General features: G+C 46.0%; 1 protein-coding gene across 4 annotated transcripts in view; it reads left to right on the top strand.

Moving 5' to 3' along the window:
* Tln2 (talin 2) overlaps window positions 1-16,269 on the top strand; it is a 425,612-nt gene that overhangs the window by 67,015 nt on the left and 342,328 nt on the right. For all 4 annotated transcript variants that reach the window (XM_085844756.1, XM_085844751.1, XM_085844753.1 and 1 more), the window contains exon 2: window positions 9,116-9,205. The gene's annotated coding sequence lies outside the window, so the exon portion shown is untranslated. The remainder of the gene's footprint in view (window positions 1-9,115; window positions 9,206-16,269) is intronic.

Below are 16,269 nucleotides of genomic sequence, written 5' to 3'. Positions count from 1 at the left end.
GCACACACCTTTAGTCCCAGCACTCAGGAGGCAGGAGGACTAATATGAATGAGGTCAAGGCTGCCTTGGTCTACTAGGGAGTTACAGTTCAGCCAAGGTGGTGGGGGGGAGAGGGAGGGAGGGACGGATGGACGGGCAGATGGGCGGGCTGACAAACAGACAGACACACAGAGATCGACAAAGACTCTAAAAGTAGAGCCTCGACACTCACACACAAGCAGCGGTCCAGGTTTGGTGACCATTTGTTAACTATCAAGGCAGTTTAACTGGATGACAGAAGCAACCATTTTAAATGTGTCATCAAAGCAGGGGTAGGTGGTAGTGGGGTTTTCTTTGTCTCTTTTAGGCATGTAATTGAAAGAGTTTGGATCAAATGAGGAGCGTTTGTTTGATAGGGGTGGGTGGGATTTCAGAGGCTTCTTGACCGAGGGCAAATATTACTTCCTGATTTTCTTTGGGATGTGGGAGCAGAGCCCCATCGGAGAGAACAGCGTTTCTGCCACGTTGCTTACTCCAGGCAGGCTGGCCCGTGAGCTTCCAGAGCACCCCCTTTCTCTGCCTACCATCTTCCTGTAGAAGTGCTTTTTATATGGGCACCAGGGATCGAACTGGTTTTGTTTCTATCAGGCTATCGCAGGGTGCACGTTACCTGTAGAACTGTCACTGGCCCAGCAACTGTGATTATAGAACCAAATATATGTGCACAGTGAGTCAGAAGGAAAGATGTGTGAATAGATAGCTTTTGGATGGACTTAAAAATTAAATTCATTTTACAATGACACTTTCCCTGAAGCTAGTCTGTTGTTGTTGCTGTTGTTGTTGTTGTTGTTGTTGTTTTGTGTTCTTTTGAGACAGTGTTTCTTTGTATAGTCCTGGCCATCCTGGATCAGGCTGGCATCGGCCTAAACTCCCTGTCTCTGCCTCCGGAGTGCTGAGATTAAAGATGTGCATCAGCTGAAGCTGTTCCTTGTAAGTGCTTACCCTGTGGTCCCCAACTTTTCAAATTGGGCCCAGGGGAGTCTTGAAGTTTGTGGAGGAGGTTTTATTATTTGACCTTTGTGTACTGGAGCCTGGAGAGAGGATCTGATGTGGTGGAGTCTTTTCATGCTAACGGGAACATGCATAACTCCTTGTCCAATTACGACTTACTTCTAGAAATGGCCTTCAGGGAGCCCAGTGGGGTCACCTGAGTCCTCACCATCTGCTAATGTCTGTACTGAATGTTCTGTAGGGTACAAAGATAAAAGTCGGTGAGGGGGAAAGCCAGGCAGAAGAGAACTGTGATGGTTAATATATAGATCGTCAACATGATAGGATATCGAATCACCCAAGAGACAAACTTCACTGTATGTGTGAGGGAGTTTCTAGATTGGATTGCTGTGTGAAGTCACACCCTAAGCATAGGTAACAACCCCTTTCCACTGCCTGGGGTCCTGGACTGAATACAAAAGACAAGCAGTGTCAGCATTCATTGCTTTGCTCTCTGCTTATGGATGCAACCGGACCTTCCTGCTGCTGGGCCTTTCCCATCACCATGGACTGCCTGAAAACGTCAATCAAAATAAATTCCTTGTGCCTTTAATTGGCTCTGTGAGGTATCTTGTCACAGCCACAAGGAAAGCCTCCAATACAGGAGCCATCTGGTATGAAGTTTCACATGGTGGGACAAACACTGGGGTCCGAGAGTCATCCTGGGGGCTGGAGGTGGTGTGTTGGGTTTTGAGGAAGAAGGAAGATTTCTATCAGGAAAATAAGGTAAAAAGCTTCTCTGGAGGGAATGACGTGAGCATAGACCCCATAGTGAGGGCAGGATGTAGGCGGATTGGGGAGAGAGCCTCAGATGCCAGACATCCCCCTGGGACTGGTCTGTGGTGTCTGTCTGTGTGGGAAAGATGGGAACGGGACTGAGTCAGGGACTGGCTGAGAATCTTAGGTTTGAGGGCTCTGGTGTCGAAGTCCATCCTGAAGGCAGAGGAGAAAGTCAAGCACTGGCTATGAGGAAGAAGCCGACCCCATTGAGTCAGTGGTGGCCACCGTGTAGGAGGCACAGGGGGGCACATCTGCTCTGAGCCCCTTGGCTGATGATGGAGCTGGACACCACCAGGCTCTCTCAGTACGTATTGAGAGAGGCAGCTGGAAATGACAGGCCTTACCTTCCAGCGGCTGCTGTGCTAAGGAGATGAACAGTCTTCACAGCATGCTGAGCCCAGTATCATGGGGCTGCCAGTGAGCAGTCCTGGGGTGCTGGTGGGAGGGTAGAGAGCTGGAAGAAGTGGGAGGAGATGCAGCTGATAGCCTGTTTCCAAAAATGTCATCACAGGGCATGAGGTGTGTGTGTGGAGTGAGTGGTAAAGCTCCTTTTGGGTAGCATAGTCTTCTAATAGTGCAGTGTGTGTGTGTGTGCGTGTGCGTGTGCGTGTGCGTGTGCGTGTGCGTGTGCGTGTGCGTGTGTCTGTTTGGCATGAAGGCTTCTGCTTGGATTCCCAGATGATGAGATGGTCTCATCATCTGCTTCAGGCCACTCTTCATGGCTGTCATGATAATTCTGGAAACTCAGGCATCGTGGAGCCCAGAACATGTGTCCTATGAGAGGCCCACTGGCATGAGTCACTGGGAGTTAAGGACTGATATCAGACAGTGCATTTCAGTTTTGGCTCAGGCCCTTACTGGACAGGAACTAGCAGCTGGATGAAGTGACTAATGCCTGTGGGTAGGCTGGGGATTCCAGCCTCGCTGAGGGCTTCAGCCCTCAGCCTGGCGGAGGAGCCCCAGTGGCCAGTGGGTTGTCTGGGCTAAATATCAAAGAGCCACCTCTGGAATCTGTTTCCTGGCTTGGCCATCCTCCAGGAGAGGAATGGTACTTATAAGGGAGCACTCCAGATTTGAAAAAGGTCCCCAGATGCACAGGCTCAGAGGTGGGGGTTTGATGGGGTGAGGTCACTATGTTTCCATGTTACTTGCTGAAACCCTTTGTTGTTTTGGAGTTGGCAAGACTTGTCTTTTCCTGAGCTCTTAACAATAGTTTCCCTGTAAGGCTATTATTGTGAGTAAATTAAGAGTTGTGTGTGCATGCATGTACTGGAACACACATACACACATACGCATATACACAGACAGAGAGAGACATACTTATGCATACACAAATACATATTTACCCTCCCAAGTATATGTGCAAATACATGTATAGACATAAACACACATTTGTGTTTCCAACATGCAAACTTCTTGGAAAGTTGGTCTGTGTTTCTAGTTTTGTGTCTTACTTGTTTGTTTTTGATTTTTAAAAGAATTATTTATTTTACATATATGAATGCTCTATCTGCATTCTCCTCTGTGCCAGAGGAGGGCATTAGAGCCCATTATAGATGGTTGTGAGCCACCATGTGGTTGCTGGGAATTGAAACCAGGACTTCTGGAAGCAGACCGCTGAGCTGTCTCTCCAGCTCCCCAGTTTTGCTTATTAAATAACAGACTTAGGAGAGAAGAGAAGACTCTTAGTAGAAAAAAAGGAACTAGAATAATTCCATCATTGGGCCTGTATAATTTTCCTGGGTGTTAGGTCAATGCGTACAGCCTCAAACCAGGTCGAAATGTTATTAAATATCATAAGTGTCAAATTTTGACTACTATAACTACTGAAGTTGAAATGTTCCTCAAATTCCCTATGTGTAGTCTTAATTCACAATGAAAAAGAACTGGGGAATCAGGCCTGTAGGAAGATTTTTTAGGTCATGATCTAAAATCCATGACCCATGGCCTATGCATGGACTACCATGAGAGTAGGTCAGTTATCTTAAAGAGTACTAGGTTTGGGGTTCCGGGGATAACTTTGTTGGTAAAATGCTTGAGGCATGAGGACTTAGGTTCCCAGCATGGCATGTAAAAAGCCAACATGGTAATACACGCTTGTGTTCCCAAGTAGTGCTGGCTAGCTAGTGTAGCCTAATTGGGGAGTCCTAAGTCCTAGTGAAAGACCCTATCTCAAAACAAAGGAACAGACACACAGATAGACGCCTCCTAAAGGATGACATGTGAGGCCAACTGCTGGTCTCTATGTGTAGGCACGCATGTACCCACCCATAGCTATGTATACTATACACCCTTTAGAAGGTTCTGTTGCCAAGGCGACTTCAGCCCCCCACCCCTCTGCTCCTTTACTCTTTATGATCCTTCCTCTTCCTAACATGGGATGATACCTCATGAACGCCCTGTCTAGATGTGGGCCTCATGGCCATGAACTCCATCCCCTCTAGAACCATAAGAAATAATGTATTTTATTGTTTTTAAAAATAAATCATCTGGGTTTCAAGTCTCTGTTTTAGCAACACAAAAGGAATGAAGATATTAACTTAAAGTGACAAACTCTGTCTCCAGTGAGATTTTCATAACAGTTTGGATGGCTTGCTCTTACTAATGTGGTCAAGATGCGTCTGGTGAATGTGGGGAGGGCTAGAGATTGAGACATACTGTTCACATCTCTCTGCCTTTTAGCCATTTCTGGCTGATGGATGACTTGCTTTGATTCAGCCAATGAGCAAAATTTTCATAGGGAAGGCAAAGAAAAGATGAGGTACTGGAGCAGGAGGATGACAGAACCTGGGTTCAGCATCTCCATCAGAGGAAGCAGGGTCCTCCCAGATCTGCAGAAGGTCTGGTCCTTCCCTTGCCCCTCAGCTGCTAGGGACAACATAAGGACATAATGTGCCTTAGGAAATAGATTTGCAGAATGTGTCAGAGAAGACCCTTGGGTACACAGATACCTAGGGCTGGCCCAGCATGGTATGAGTGCAGAATGCAGGACTGTGCCAGGGTGTAGACTTTCCAAAGCAAAGATATATTTATAGATGATGTGTCTAGAGCCTTCTGCTTTGCCAGTCAGACCCCACCCTTGACCAGCTCTGGGTCTCGCTTCATATTTTTCTGGCATCTCAAAGTAGGGCTGATAATAATTCTAAAATAGCCCTGGGAGATCCTGTCACAGGCATGAATCTGTTTTGTTTGTTTGTTTTTAGAGTTTATTATGATTTATATGTCTAGGCCCAAGTACTGTACCAAGGACCTGCAGTCACATTTAGTTGGGAGACTGAGGAGGAATCCCCTGAGCTTCGGAGCTCAAGGCTGGTACAGCTGGGAGGGATTAGTCATAAGGAGTAAGATGGATACTCATGGACTTCCCACCCTACGTCCCCTAAGAGGCGAACAGCATCTCTGTGTCTTAGAAATGAAACCATGAATTAGTTCTTTTCAGAGGGTCCAGATAGTTATGCTTTGTGAATTGCAGGAAAGTAGTCTCATACCTCGGATATGAAAAAACAGTATGTAAAAAATAACAGATTTTTATGGGGAAAACACTCTTAATTTTGAATGAAATATGATCTGAGACAGGAATTTTCAGAAAACAAAACTATAGGACTGGAGAGACAGTTCTGATCTTCCAGAAGACCCAACCAAATTCAGTCCCAGCACCCATATCTGGTGATCCATACCTTCTTCTAACTGCAGGTCCAGGGGTCTAAAACCCTCTATTGGCCTTCAAGGGCACCTGCAGACATGTGGTACACATACATACAGACAGGCATTCACAAACATATAAAAGTAAATCTTTAAGAATAGAAAACAAAGGGCTGGAGAGATGGCTCAGCAGTTAAGAGTGCATACTGTTCCCGTTGGGTTCCCAGGACCCACACTGAGCAACACACAACCATCTGTAAGTCCAGCTCCAGAGGCATTGAGGCTCTGTACACACCTGCGTGTATTTGCATGTATTCCTGCCTCCATGCACATAAGTGAAAGGGAAACAAATCCTCTCTTTAAAAGAAACAAAACTATGTTTAAAGTTCACTAAAATATGGCATGTTCATAAAAATGTTTAGTAATTTTTTTAGCTTCATGAAGAACAAAATGATTACTGCCCATATTCTTTTATCTGTTTATTTTCACTTTCTTTTTATTGAAAACAAATTATTTTCTCACATAATATGTCCTGATTACTGTTTCCCCTCCCTCTCCCCCTTCCAGTTTCTCCCCTGCATCCACTCCCATCTGGATCCAGTCACCTTTTATCTCTTATTAGAAGTATGCATGTTTTTATGCGCTTTTATTTATTATTAGTAGTATTGATCTTAGAAATTTAAATGCTGAGCCTGAGCCTAGCTTTGTAAGAAGGTCCATCCCGAAGCTGTTAGACGAGGCCTCCAGCAGTCCTGAGGAAGTCTGGCTATGAGGAGAGCCACGCTGTGCACTGCACCTGCTGCAAGAAGCCAGTATTCTTGTGATCATGTCCCAGAACAGGTCTCCTCCATTCACAACTCCACTTGCAGAGAACTTGGGGTTGCTGAGAGAATTATAGAAGAGAACTCCTGGACTATGGTACTGGAGGGGGTTCTTATACTGAGGAACAGAGAGTTTGAGGTCAGGGTCCCCTGACACTAGATGCACAATCTGACTGTGTTTTCCTTTCGAGGGTAAAGGCCCGTTGTACCTTCAGAGGAGTTCGGGGGCTTCCTATTCCAGATCCCTTTTCTCCCTTTAAGGATAAGGAACGTCATGGACATTGTGGGAGGGTTTTATGTGCTTGCTTAGATGGAGCTAGGGACTGCTGACCAATTCTAGTCATGTATTTGGTTTGTCTTCATTAGCTTTGTGGGTGGACTAACTATTGGATGGCAAGTGATCAGTTAGCTATGTGCCTGTTTCCCAGTGTGGAGGCCTTGACCATGCTGTGGGTGGCCTAAGAAGCCTTTGCATTTTTCTATGAAATCTCCATCTCCCTCTTATGATCCAGAGTAAGTAGAATGTGAACACAGGAGGAAAAAAAAAATTGGAACAATTGCTGTAGTTTCCAAACAGATGACCTCACTGTCTGAATTCTGCTTTATGAAAAAAAAAAAAAAAAAAAAAACCCAAAACCTTAACTTTGCCTTATTTAAAAAAATAGATCTTTGGGGAAACAGATCTAAATTCCCATTTAGTGTGTGTGTTGGCAGGGGAGGGAGGGAGGCTGGAATTGGCTCTACAAACAAAATACAGCCAGCATCACAGTATTACACTAGTTTACCAATGATCAAAGAGACGTTGCGACTCAGATTGGTAAAGTCTGGCCTCTGCTTCCTCAAAGTAAGCAAATGCCCCAAACTTTGTGGATGCCAGCTTCATGTGACGTTATTTGGCCCTCTTTCCCGAGGGTAAGAGAGTTTCCGAATTTTGTATCAGCAGAATGCTTTGGGCTTCCCATCTGCGCTCCCTGTCTCACAGGTGAGCTATTATGGCATCCACAGGTTAGGCATAAGCTGCAAGGTGCAGTGATTCCTCACGACCAGCTGCAGCTAAAACCCAGGGGGAGAGGCAACCATTTAGAGGATTATGTTTCAACATATAATTAGGTGAAGATTTAATTTAAGAACCCAGACCATAATCAGAAGCCTCATTTCCTATAGAACGAGCACTTTGATAGTCTTATTTCATTTCATCAAAATGAAACAGGACAGGAGTCAGTCTGCTATCCTTTAAGATGCTCTTAATTTTGACGGCCCCTAAGCATTTTCTGGGATGGCTTCTGGTCCCTTGATTCTCATATCAATTAACTTTTGGTCTCTGTGACCACAGTTCTTGACAGAAACAGCTTGGGGAAGGAGAGCTTTCTTTTGGCTCACGGTTTCAGCAGGTTTGGTTCTGTCATTGGGGGGTGGGCATGGTGGAATTCATGCTGGTGGAAGTATGTGGCAGTCGACTTATTCCCTAGTGGGTCAGAGTTCGGGGCCAGCTCTACCCTTCAAAATTTAGGCCACTGGCTTAATTTAGCTACTCTAAAATTCCTTCGGGTTCCTCAGCTTCCCACCGTAGCACAAGTGGCTGGGGACCACAAGTGAAATGTTAGTCTGTGGAGACCATCTCAGATTTAGCTTCCTCCAGGTCTGCCAACCTCAAGAGCAGGTATGGAATGCTCTCTTCTGTTCTGTGTTCTTTGCATCTCAAAGATTCAGATCTGGTCTTTATTTCTTTAGCCTTTCTTCTTGCTGAAGGCTTTGGATAGTCTTCCTCCATGGTATACAAAAGTTCTGTTTCTTCTAAAACTCTGGTTTCATTTGTTTGTTTGTTTGTTGTGTGTTGTTCTGTTTTTGAGGAAAGCCAGGAGCCTCAGTTGGGTTGATACAGGCCTTTTTGGATGAGGATGGGGGATATGAATTGGAGAAATGGTTACGATTTTGGAACTGCAGATGACTTAGTCTCCTCTCCCACCCAGAGCTAGACAGAACGAGAGAAATATGTGTTTAGACATGGAGTTTTCTTAGGAAGGCAACTGCCTGCTGTTGGTTCTGGTTCCAACATGCAGCTGATTTGGAGCAAGGTCTGTCAGCATTCTGAGCCTTAGCCTCATCTCTGAAGAGAGCACCTTCAGTTGCTGGCTTCCAAGGGCTCCTGTACCCCTCAGTCTACAGCAGGGAGATGGAGACTCTTTCTCTGTCTGAAGGAGCAGGGGTAGGTACAGGCTGTGAGGCTGCCCTGTGTCCTGGGCCTGGGAACTCACTCTTTCCTCTTTATAATCTGAAACCCAATCAGGAGTGTTTACTGTTGTGAGGATATTGCTCCCTGCTGTGATAGTTCTTCTTCATTACCAATTTGATGGGATTTAGCATCACCATGGAAACAAGCCTCTGGGCATGGCTGTGAGAGAGTTTCTAGATTGGGTTAACTAAGGTGGAGAGTGCAGTAAATGTGGGGGAAACCATAGTATGGGCTGGAGTCCTGCACTGAAGAGGAAAGAGAGCTGAGCACCAGCGTTCATTGCTCTCCGCTTCCTGCTCCATGCTCTTGCTGCCCTACTGCCTGTACCCTGATGGACTGTACTCTTGAAAAATGAGGCAGGTAAAGGCAGTAGTCTTGGTCAAGAGTTTTATCACAGCTGTGAGTAATTGAAACTTTGTTCTTGACAGGGTTTCTCTATGTAGCCCTAGTGGTCTTGGAACTGACTCTGTAGACCAGGCTGGCCTCACACTTGGATCTGCCTGCCTCTGCCTCTCAAGCGCTGGCATTAAAGGTGTGCGCCACCATGCCTGGCTAACTAATACATTGCTTAATGAGGTCTCTGAACTGACAGTTGTGTTTCTTTTGCCAGTGCGATGCTGTAGGGTAACATCTGGACTGGAATTGAGGCTCCTCTGTTGCTTGGATGTCCCTAAGTTCCTGGATCGGCTTGTTGAAGACTGTAAGTAATGTCTACGTTGCTGCTTGATGAGACTGAAGAGATTGTGGGTTAAAGAGTCCAGCCAGACCTGGTTGGTGCACCAATTCCCTCCAGGCACAGTTAACCTTCAGCCATTGGCTGCGTGTGCCCTATGATAAAACTATGAAATTGGCCCAGTACAAATCATGAAATTACTTAAAACATTATTACTTTTTTGGTGATATCCATTTCTACCTACTTATCTACCCACCTGCCTTTCTACCTATCTCTCTTGCTATCTCTATGTATATGGATATGAATATCTATATATTTGTTGATAACTCAATCACGTGGTACTCTAGCCTGAACTTTGTAGATAACATTGTATTTGCAATGTCCAAAGTTTGGATGAGCCTCCGAGAGCCAGGTTCTTTCATGCCCAGCTCCAAAAGCCTTGGAGATAGCAGTTGAAACTCTATGTGTGCCCATTCTGTTTCTACCACCACCCAGCACCAGAGGCAGATACACCATTTTTACCATCCTGTCTCCTTCCTTCCCTTTCATGGTACTGCAGTCATACTGGCTGTGGCCTATAGGTGGACAATACACATGATGGGAATGCAGGAGCCATGGCCTCCCTAGCAACCTTCTCCCTGGTGCATGTGTGCACCTCCTCATTCAGCCTGTTCCATCCCACTGCCACATTTCCCCCCACCTAAGTGTTCACACTTGCCTGTCTGTCTGTCTGTCTGTCTGTCTCCATCTCTCTCCATCCTTATCAAATCTTTCTTTGTACTTGCCTCAAGGTAGATGTCTTCTTCAACAGTCAGTTGGTAGACTGCCCATTCATTTGACACTTATTGAGTACTTATTGAGCCTTTCAGAATCAATCTGCTGTCATGTCCAACAAGAAGGAAGAGATGACATCAAAACCCAAGTCAACCATCACAGACCTACCCAAGTAGCCTGGCGGATTCTAAGTACTCTCCGGCTGGGTCACTAAAGTACCTTGTTAAAAGGCCAACCCCTTGGGTCATACCCATGTACCGAAATGTCACCCTGTACTCCATTGGTCTTCATGTAATATGTTTTCTGGTTTTTTGTTTTGTTTTGTTGTTTTTTGGTTTTTCAAGATAGGGTTTCTCTGTATATCTGTGGCTGTTCTAGAACTCACTCTCACTCTGTAGACCAGGATTGGCCTTGAACTCACAGAGATCCTCTTGCCCCTGTTTCCCAAGTGTTGGAATTAAATGCATGTGTCAGCACTGTTAAGCTCAATTAATATTGTTTTAATAATTAAAATAAACTGTAGACCTACTGTGGGATGATTGGGTGAGACCTGAGAGTCAGCTCTGTTGACATGTTCAAGGTGTCACTCTGATACTGATGGTTTATAGACCATTCTTGGGAAATAATGTCTTGATATTTTACATAAAAATATATTGCTTTGATATTCTCAGTACATGATTTGTCATGGAATGTGGCTTAGTGAACCCCTTGACTTGAGAGAGAGAGAGAGAGAGAGAGAGAGAGAGAGAGAGAGAGAGAGAGAGAAAGAAAGAAAGAAAGAGTGATTCACCAAAGGCCTGGCAGGACTTTCTCTTGTCTTTCATGACTGGTGCTTGTACGTCATTGCAGCTGTTGTAGATTGTGTCTTTAGCTTCTGGATCCTTTTCTTTCATATCACACTGCTCTAATCCATGCCTTGAAACCCTCCAGGGCCTCTGTGCAGTGGGCTTGCTGTCAGTATCTCTTAAAACAGCTGGGTTCTTTCATTTGGAAGAGCAGGCAGCATCAGCTGGCCATATGCTGTACCTTCAAGCTGACTGTCAGAGGCCATATTCAGAGTCATAAACAGGGCTTAAAGTGAGAGCGTTGAGTGAGGGCTTGAGGGGCGAGATGGTCAGAAAGTGTGGCGGGGGCAGGGCTTAAAGGTAAGTCTTGAGTCCATGTGATGAGTGCATCCTGAACTTATGCCTGGGATACCTATGTACTCTGAATAGCTGGCAAGCCACCTCAGCAGACACTTCCAAATATCTGGTTACCTTTTTTTTTTTTTTTTTTATAAGAACTAGACTGGTTCTTCTGAGTTGTTGACGGTTCAAAAAGCCATATATGGAATCCTTGAAACATCTGAGATGCTGGGATAAGTGTCTGGTATACATTCTTGCAACTTCACTCTCCTGCTGTTTAGGCTATAGGTGTGCTCACTGATTCAGCGAGGCCTGGGATGAAGGTACTCACTTGGGGGTCACACTACAGAAGCATGGCAGTGGTTGATACAGTCTGGGTTGTTGGTCTCAGATGAGTCTCTTTCTATTCTCCCTACTCTTGCTCTCACTACTTGGGCCATGAGTGAAATGGGTTTTCTTTGAGGCAAGTTATCATTCTGTAGTACAGCCGCTGTGAACACGTGGTGGTCCTCCTGTCTCAGCTTCCCATATGCTGGGAGTATAGGGTTGATCCTTATTTACTCCTCATTTATATTTTACTCCCTCTTAGACTCACTGTGTCCCTAGGAAGGACTTTCCCAGTGGGACAATATTAAAGTATGTTGGTCTCTTGAGTTCAGGAAGGACTTAGGTGGCACGGTACAGTGTTATATGACTTTTGCTGATGAACAAATGTCTATTCAGGTAGGGCACAGATAGTAGACTGAAGAAGTGATTCCACCCACATCTAACTTAATGGACTAGTGAGTTTATTGGGATTATTGACATGAGCATGGGTGACTCCAAGGCAGCTGTATCTCTGAGAAGTTCACCCTAGGATGGGTGACACCTCACAAAAGCTGTATCCCTGGAACTCCCTGACTAACTTGCAGATAGCTTGGTTGGCTGAAGAGCCTCTCCTCTTGAGCAATTACTTGCTGTTCTTATAGAGAAACCTCGTGAATCATGTAATTTTCAGGATCTCCCTGAGCCTTGCGAGTTGCCTTTACTTGTCCAGTCTTAGGGCCTTCCTTCTCTTTCTGGGAAAGGGCTCTTTCAATTCAGAAGAAAAAGCTCTAAAAGGCAGACCTAAACAGGAAAGAGAAATGTGAATTTGGAGGTTGGGTGTCTTGCCCTGCCCCTGCCAGCCTCACAGGTGGCAGGTGCTGATGGCTTAGGGATCTATAGCTGTAATTCAGTCCTCAGTGGCTCACAGTGGGGAGATAGGAGGTGGAGGGTCAGGAGTTGACTCACTGTGCCCTAAAGAAAGAATTTCTGGACACCCTGGCACTTCTATATTGAAGATAATCTCCAAGCAGCTTCTCTGAGCTCAGGTTTATTTTGTCTGTTCTATGTCAGACCTGGCATTTTAATGGATTTTAAGTCTTCAATTTGATTTGTCAATATTTGGTTTCATAGTCCTGTGTAGTTCAGGGTTGGGCCAAGCCATTTGTAGAATTGAGTTTATTCATTTAGCCAATTATCCACATGAAGTGTGAACACCGGTTTGCAGACTGCAGGCACTGGCAGATTCGAGCCATGCTCTTGCTTATACTGCAGGCTCTTCTGCTGAACTGCTGCTTCTAACCCTCTGTGGGGGTGTGAGACGCCTGGTGTGCCAGTCATATTTAAACAGTAGCCCCACTTCGTCCTTTTAGGTCCAGACTTAGTCTTGCTTTTCCATACAGGAATAAAGGCTCTGAGCTAGTGAGAGCCGGGGTCAAAGCCAAGCTTTGCAGTATGGTAACACTCCAGGCCCCCTGGGGCTTGTGGTGGTGTGCCTCCTGAACCTCCCCTTCTCACACAGGCTCCCTGACATGGAGAAGTGATTTTGCATTGAAGGCAGTTGTAGATAGAGGTTCTTTGACTTTTCCATGTTTATTCTGGCCACACACCCTTCAAGGACTGGCTGCAGTGTCCTCTAGTCCATGTGGCTGTCTGGTTTCCTCCAAGTCTGTCTGATGTTTCATGCCACCTGAAGCCAGCTGCTTTGTCTATACAGTGAGCCCACTGGGGCAGGATGGGGATGCTGCAAGGTTAAATGAGGCTTCACTTACCCCTGAATTCGACACCTAGCCCTAGACTGTAAGTGCAGTAAGCATTTATTGCCTGAACCCAGTAAAATAGCATCCCTCCATCCATTTGTATCCCTTACTGTAGTCTGCTAGGAGAAGATCAACAAAATATTGTACACATGATGACCAGGAAGGCATGTGGGTTGGAATGCATGTAATGACGAGTCTACACATGAAGCCATACAGCAGGTGTCCCTAGGCTTTTGTGACTTGAGGCATGCAGACCTCTCCAGGGTCTTAGGTTATGTGAGGTAATGGCAAAGAACAGGTGGACTGGAAGAGTTGGACTCAAAGTACATTCTTTCCTATAACACAGGTGGTGTTTGTATTTCCTTTAAACTTTATAAAGTTTCAAAAGTAATTTACAACCTGTTGATACTCTGAATTAAAAAATACAAAAAAAGAAAATAAAAGGCCCATAAAACACAGTGCTTGCTCACTAGTGGTTTCTGGTCAGGATGTCAGCTATGCCAGCCTTTGGGCCTATGTGTGAGACAAGCATTAATATTGCCATACTGGCCACTGACTCTCCTTGTACCTACCTTCCTCCCCTCCCCTCCCCTCCCCTCCCCTCCCCTCCCCTCCCCTCCCCTCCCCTCCCCTCCCCTCCCCTCCCCTCCCCTCCCCTCCCCTCCCCTCCCCTCCCCTCCCCTCCCCTCCCCTCCCCTCCCCTCCCTTCCCCCTCCCCCTCCCCCTCCCCCTCCCCCTCCCCCTCCCCCTCCCCCTCCCCCTCCCCCTCCCCCCTTCCCCTCCCCTCCTCCTCTCCTCTCCTCTCCTCTCCTCTCCTCTCCTCTCCTCTCCTCTCCTCTCCTCTCCTCTCCTCTCCTCTCCTCTCCCCTCCCCTGTCCTCCCCTCCCCTGTCCTCCCCTCCCCTGTCCTCCCGTCCTGTTCTCCCCTCCCCTCCTCTCCCCTCCTGTTCTCCCCTCCCCCTCCCCTCTCCCCCTCCTCTCCCCTTATTTCTTTTTTTTTTAATATTTTTTATTACATATTTTCCTCAATTACATTTCCAATGCTATCCCAAAAGTCCCCCATAGCGCCCCCCACTTCCCTACCCACCCATTCCCATTCTTTTGGCCCTGGCATTCCCCTATATTGGGGCATATAAAGTTTGCAAGTCCAATGGGCCTCTCTTTCCAGTGATGGCCGACTAGGCCATCTTTCGATACATATGCAGCTAGAGACAAGAGCTCCGGGGTACTGGTTAGTTCATAATGTTGTTCCAACTATAGGGTTGCAGATCCCTTTAGCTCCTCTCCCCTTATTTCTTTCCCTCTCTCCCTCTTGGGAGAATGAACATGGGGAAGTGCTTTCCCACTGAGCTATACCCTAAACTTTTCTTTCCCTTTTGAGACTGGGTCTTGCTAAGTTGCCTAGGCTAGCCTTGAACTTTATAGCCCAAGCAGATCTTGAACTCAAGTTTCTCCTGCCTCTGCTTCCCAAAATATAGATCACAGTTACCATGCCTAGCTCTGGTTTTTTTCTAGAATGACAGCATACAGAATTCAATGCAACAATGGAAGAGTCATCTTCAGTAATAAACCTGTGCCTGTGGGGGAGGGATGCTTTTAGGATGGCAGTGTAATTACCTTCTAGCTTGCCAAGGCAGAGACCCAGCTTGTTCTTGTTAGGTCACAGTTCTCTGGCTGCCTCTTTCACTTAGAGACATGGCCCTACAGCTTTCTCTAGAGAGCTGATAGCAAAGTGTGGGGTCACTTTGCAGTGTCACAGAGCTGCATTGTCACTCTCCCACCTGCAGCTGCAAGCAAGGTCTGCTCCTCAGTCTCTACTCAAGCGATCGTGAGTTAAAACTGACTTCTATCATGCCATATCCCAGCATGCAGGCTATAGCACATGCATGGAACTTCCTCCCTCTGGAAACCTGCGAGAGCCAGAAACCCTGTTTGTCCCCTGGATCTGATGAGAACTGACAAGCTTGGAACAGAAAGGTATTGAAGGTTCTTTCCCTTTAGAAATGGTCCCGTTTTTTCTGTCCCTGATGCGGGGGTTTATCCTAATGAAGCTTTTCCTCGGTCCTGGAAATATGCTCTCCCATGGGCAACCTTGTGACTGCAGCTCTCTTAATAAAGCTCTGCTGACGGGATATTCATTTCAGCTTCCCTTGTGCAGACCTGCAATACCTCCCTGCCCTGTAAGTAGTGCTGTGTGAGCACCATAATCACTGCATTCTAGCAGCTTGTGCAGTGCTGTATGAACACCTGCCCTAGTCACTGCATTCCAGCTGCATGTACAGTGCTGTGTGAGCACCATAATTGGTGCATTCCAGCTGCATGTGCAGTGCTGTGTGAGCACCATAGCCACTGCATTCCACCTGCATGTGCAGTGCTGTGTGAGCACCATAATTGGTGCATTCCTGCAGCTTGTGTAGTGCTGTATGAACACCCGCCATAGCCACTGCATTCCAGCTGCATGTGAAGTGCTGTGTGAGCACCATAGTCACTGCATTCCAGCTGCATGTGCAGTGCTGGGTGAACGCGATACTTTGCTGGTTTTGTTTCTTGTCTGCACAAGGCCAGATGCTCACTTTTCCTGCTCATTCACAAACCCTACAGCAGACCCAGGGTTGTTCATAAAAAAGGTGCAGTGCAGTCACACAGGTACTATGACTAAGTACCCAAATGCTTCTTCATTCAGCTAGTCTGGGTATTCTGATCTGTTTGATTATTTTGTCAGGAATGATATGTCCAGTGTGATGTGTTGTCAGAATTCTGTCATGTGGGCGCCTGAGATGCAAGTTTCTCTCCATTTACAACCCAATAAATCAAAACCAAAGAAACAAACAGACAGTAAGCTTACGATCCTCAGGAAATGAATGAGTTGGAATTTGCAGGTTGTCCTTCCTTACAGAGATTTCATGCCCAGTTATGAATGTTCTTAACTCTGTTTGCTTTATGTGAGGAGTAAAAATCCTCTTTAGCTGACATCAAGACTAAATTATGTAATGCCTTCATGAGCCTTTGAGTCTGAGAAAGGGCCTTTATAAATAATGTTACTCTTTGTGATAAAGTTGGAATATATTAAATCGGTTATATAGTAAGACCCTGATTCCATTCTACTATAACTCTACCAGAGTGTGGTATAA

Source organism: Mus caroli, unplaced genomic scaffold (assembly GCF_978045245.1).
Source record: "Mus caroli unplaced genomic scaffold, Mus_caroli_1 scaffold_11, whole genome shotgun sequence".
Lineage (NCBI taxonomy): Eukaryota > Metazoa > Chordata > Mammalia > Rodentia > Muridae > Mus > Mus caroli.
The sequence above is the reverse complement of the archived record's forward strand: the minus strand, read 5'-3'. Positions and strand labels throughout refer to the sequence as shown.